This window comes from Dipodomys merriami, unplaced genomic scaffold (genome assembly GCF_024711535.1).
Source record: "Dipodomys merriami isolate MVZ:Mamm:240054 unplaced genomic scaffold, mDipMer1.0.p SCAF_4, whole genome shotgun sequence".
In the NCBI taxonomy this organism is placed as follows: domain Eukaryota; kingdom Metazoa; phylum Chordata; class Mammalia; order Rodentia; family Heteromyidae; genus Dipodomys; species Dipodomys merriami.
Genome location: NW_027205603.1, coordinates 13,609,342 through 13,612,895, shown reverse-complemented (window position 1 = coordinate 13,612,895; position 3,554 = coordinate 13,609,342).

The window sequence follows — 3,554 nt, the reverse complement described above, 5'->3', positions numbered from 1 at the left end:
GGCTTAGTCTCTCTTCATTTGTGAAGCCTGGGGTTTTATTTCTAGCTCTGCCAACAATTATAGCCTTTTATACCTGTATCACAAATTTCAACAAGTCAGTTACTATCTTATCATTGAAGATAGGTAATAATACAACACTAGTGCTCTCTTACTGATTTATAATGATTATGTATGGTGGCATTGTTTTTTTTAATATTCCCATTTTTAAGACATTTATGTTTAAGTCCACTTGTATCTGTTAATAGCTTTTATTGCAAAGCATGTAATTATTGTCTGATAGTTTTTATTATGTTAATAAGTAGGCCTATGTCCATTCCTTGCATCATAGGTAAAATCATTTCTATAGCTCCTGGATTTGAACCAATTATATTAAGCTGAAAATAGGAGGCCCTCACCTTATCAAGTATCCCCAAGTTCTTATAGTTGAGAATAGGTTTATAATTCCCCAGACCAAAAAAGGCCTACGGATTGTCATTTCCACAGTGTTTATGTTTACATTGAAATGAAAGTTCCTGGGGATGGGAATGTGGCTTAGTGGTAGAGTGCTTGCCTCGAATGCACGGAGCCTTGGGTTTAATTCCTCAGGACCACATACACAGAAAAAAAGAAAAAAGATGAAAGTTCCCTTTGGTTCTCCCTTGTGTGTATTCACGAAGTGTGTTCACCCTGTCTTTATCTCCAGAGCAATGCCAGGCTGTCTGTAAACAGATAAAGAACTTGCGGAGAGATTTAGTTTTGGTTTTAATTTAATCCTAACAGCGTATAAAGGCCTAGAATAAATTATTTGTTAATATTGTCTGCATTTTTAATGTTCAAATGAAATAGTTTAATAATACTCTTATTTTCCCACTCAAAAACCAAACAATGCATATACACACCAGGCATATAGTTTTGTCTAGAACTTTTTTTTTTCTGTCTCCTTTGACGAATCAACCTTGTGTGAATCACAGGAAGTCAAATGAAGCTAACCTTAGGTATCTGTAACATTTACTGAGAGCCACCCTTCCATGGAACAGAGAAGGATACTCAATTTGAGCACTTCAGGTAGAATTTCTATTTTTGCCAACTTTTACTTAATCTCCCTGTGCTTCAAGTTACAGAATCCAGAATGTGGCATCTATTTCTTGGGTTTTTTGTAAGGTTGAAATGATTTCTTTCTTTCTTTCTTTCTTTCTATCTATCTATCTATCTATCTATCTATCTATCTATCTATCTATCTATCTATCTATATCTATCTATCTATCTATCTATCTATCTATCTATCTATCTATCTATCTATCTATCTATCCATCCATCTATCTATCTATCTATCCATCTATCTATCTACCTATCTACCTATATTTCCAGTTCTGAAGCTTGAAACTCAGGCCTGGGCTCTATCCCTGAACCTCTCTGTGCACAAGGCCAGCACTCTACCACAGGTCACAATGCCACTTCCAGCCTTTTTCTGTGTATGTGGTACCTAGGAATGGACCCCAGAGCTTCATGAATGCTAGGCAAGCACTCTACCACTAAGCCACATTTCCAGCCTGAAATGAGTTGTATATTTAAAACAATTATAACTGTGCTTGGCATAAAATACTTGCCTGTTTTGGCTTATTCGTCATCCCTCGAACAGCAGTAGTAATACTACGAGTTCACATGTCAGAATGATCCAAAATAATTTAATATTACATTGAAATCAAATCACCTGAATAATTTCGTACAACGTATCTGCTTCATTTTAAGTAATAAATGTTGTATGCCTAGTGACATCTCACATCTGCGTGGTTTAATCATCCTTATTAATTTAATAGAATTCCACAGTGGCTTCTTGACATTTCTCAAACCTAAGCAATTCTCTGGCAATTTTCTCTAGACTTCTAGCTCATAGACAGCAGATCCACAAAAATAATAACTTTGAGATTTCCCAAGTCATTGATTCTCTTGGTAGAAGCTAGGCAAAAGGAACTCAAGGCCCAGTTCTGGGATGACAACTTTTCTAGAATTATTCTTTTGTCCCTTTGTATTAGAGCTCTTCTTGTATTTCAGATTGATTTGACTTTTTTTTTTTCTCTGAATGCAATGCATCACATACCCTCTACAGTGATTATTAGGTTTCCCAGTGGCATTAGATACATTATGATGGCAAGATTCGTCTAATAAGAATGCATTGGACTGCTCATGTAGTTAAAACAAAAAGCTTAAATTACATAACTATAGTTTTGTCAACATTTACTCTAATGGACTGAGAATTAAAGTACTGCAAATATATACATTTTAAAAGTAATTATGTTGTTCCTTTCAGTGTATTCCTTCATTTGACATGGATATGCAGGCTCAACTGTCTTCACCACCTGAAACACAAATGAAATATGATTAGCTAGCTCAGAGCAGTAGAATGAAGGCTAGATGAGAGGCAAGCTCTGGGAAGGACGATGGGATGGATTCCAGGGAGAACAGAGGCTTGTTGGGGACAAGGATGGGCTGTGACACTGCCCAGGGGACAGGAGAGAAGCAAGGCTCACCATGGTCAGGGCTCTGTTACTTTATAAAGGTCAAGCACATAAACCTAAGAGCTTTTACAACTAAATACAGGAATATAATTTCAATGGATTTTTACATTAAAAAAAAAGAAGTTTCTATTCCTCCATCCTCCTGCAATTTTCCCAGTTGCAAAACATGAATGATATCTTTCATCTCAGTCAGGCCAAATGACAGAGAAACCACCTCCAATAAGGAGGTGGAAGCTAAGGAGATAGCAATGGTTATGTGTGCGTGTGTGTGTGTGTGTGTGTGTGTGTGTGTGTGTGTGTGTGTGTGTGCCTGCATGCACACGTATGTGCATAATGCCAACAAGGTATAATGCAGTGGGTATCTTTGTGTACAGATTATTCTACAAAGAATTCATGCTTTTTACTCAACTTATAGACTCCAGTTCAAGGAAAATGAAGTTCTCTGAGAAGATATCTTCGTTGTAATTACATGTATAAAAATGAAACTTTTGAAACAAATTTAATGATGGACAATGCAGTTGATTGATCAGTTACAGGCTATGTCACAATGCATTAGACAGTCTTGCTTGAAGCCTGTAACTCCGAATATTTGTGTATTTAATTCATCATTGAGACATAAAATATCAATAAACCATGTGATTGCAACGTACAATACCTGTTGTGATTTTAAGAAGGGCATTGGAAATTGTTTGCCAAAAAGATGATGATAGAACAACTAGTATTGCTATTCTTCTCACGTTCGTTAGACAGGAAGATTGACTATCTATTAAGGTCTTTCTTATTTGAGATTAAAAAGAGAGGAGAAACAAAGGAGGAAATAAATGCTGAAATCATCAGATCAGTTCAGTCATGTTGGACTTCTCCAAGATGTGGCTAGAAAATTCCTTAGGAAGAAAGGGATGGTAATGGAAGCAGCCAAGAAGAAAATGGCAGAGAAGAGCCCTTCATTATATAAGAGAAGATGATATGCCAAAGACATAATGTAAGATAAAAGAACTCAATAGTAAAGAGCTAAACAATAGACTAGATAAATGTAGTTGCAATGAAGAAATTCCTGGA